Source organism: Sphaeroforma arctica (assembly GCF_001186125.1).
Source record: "Sphaeroforma arctica JP610 unplaced genomic scaffold supercont1.1568, whole genome shotgun sequence".
NCBI lineage: Eukaryota > Ichthyosporea > Ichthyophonida > Sphaeroforma > Sphaeroforma arctica.
The window spans coordinates 7,557-9,194 of record NW_014038990.1 but is presented as its reverse complement, the minus strand read 5'-3'; the positions used below and the strand labels follow the sequence as shown (position 1 = coordinate 9,194).

The following is a 1,638-nucleotide window of genomic DNA, read 5'->3' as shown; positions in this document are numbered from 1 at the left end:
GTGTGTGGTGTGTGTGTGTGTGTGTATTGTGTAATATTGCGTTGGTGTGGTGTGTGTGTGTGTGTGTATTGTTTAATATTGCGTTGGTGTGGTGTGTGTGTGTATGTGTACTATGTTGTACCTACACTGAAGCGATGAGTCAGTTCCCCAACGCATTATGGGCTTTAAACACACCTCATGACACGTGAGAGTCAACACAGAGATCAGCCACGCTGTGTTGTTATACAGACATGACACACTCTGTCCTGTCCCAAGACATGCACCTCTGTGATATCCGTAGACTCAGAGCATGTGTGTGGTATCTCAACACGACCACTAACGTGTAAAGCCCCAGTGCAGTGTGTATGTGGCTGTCCTAAGGTGTACAGCCCCAGTGCAGTGTGTATGTGGCTGTCCTAAGGTGTACAGCCCCAGTGCAGTGTGTATGTGGCTGTCCTAAGGTGTACGTCCTAGTGCAGTGTGTATTGGCTGTCCTAAGGTGTACGTTCCAGTGCGGTGTGTATGTGGCTGTCCTAAGATGTACGTCCCAGTGCAGTGTGTATGTGGCTGTCCTAAGGTGTACGTTACAGTGCTGTGTGTATGTGGCTGTCTGCATTGATTCCCTTGTACCGTGCCGCACATTCAGCTTACGGCTCCAATAACGTTCGCCCATCTCCCGCAGAGTGGTCGTGCTGCGCGGCACAGCTGAGCAGTGGGTGTATGACAATATACACACGTGTAGTTCAATAACAACCGTCTGCGGGCTTGTGTGTGAGCCGGGGCAGCTATTTGTATGGGCGTGGAGGGGTGTGAGCAGAGTGTTTGTGTGGATGGATGAGTATATATAGAATGTTGCTGGGCTGGGTGTAGAGTGTTTGTGTGTATGTATGCGTATATATAGAGTGTTGCTGGGGTGTGTGTAGAGTGTTTGTGTATATGAATGAGTGTGCATAGATTGTTGCTGAGGTGTGTGCAGAGTGTTTGTGTGTATGGATGCGTATATATTGTGTTGCTGGGCTGTGTGCAGAGTGTTTGTGTGTATGGATGAGTATATATAGTGTTGCTAGGGTGTGTGCAGAGTGTTTGTGTGTATGGATGAGTATATATAGAGTGTTGCTGGGGTGTGTACAGAGTGTTTGTGCGTATGGATGAGTATATATAGTGTTGCTGGGGTGTGTGAAGAGTGTTTGTGGGTATGAATGAGTGTGCATAGTGTTGCTGAGGTATGTGCAGAGTGTTTGTGTGTATGGATGCGTATATATAGAGTGTTGCTGGGGTGTGTGTAGAGTGTTTGTGTGTATGAATGAGTGTGCATAGAGTGTCCCTGGGGTGTTGGTGCTGTGTCGAGTGGGGCTTGCTTTGGGTGTTGCTTCGGCTTGTGACAGTCTGTTTTGTGTGTATTTGCGCAGACGATGTTCTGCGTTCCGCCAACGATTGTGTTGTTACGCCACTGTGCACGAGGCCAAATGAACTTTACACGCATACAGCGCATGAACATATGTACAACACGCAAGTACCAACTAATACGTTAAAACGACCCCGCAATGTTAGATACGGATAGACTACACAAAATATACAAATAGCCTATACAGAACCGAACACCCCCCCCACGCACCACCACACATCCACACAGCTCACAATCCATCCAAACACATCCCC

General features: G+C 47.9%; 1 protein-coding gene across 1 annotated transcript in view; it reads left to right on the top strand.

Moving 5' to 3' along the window:
• Positions 1 to 1,638, top strand: part of SARC_11199 (hypothetical protein) — a 9,032-nt gene that overhangs the window by 4,157 nt on the left and 3,237 nt on the right. The gene's annotated exons all lie outside the window — the stretch shown is intronic.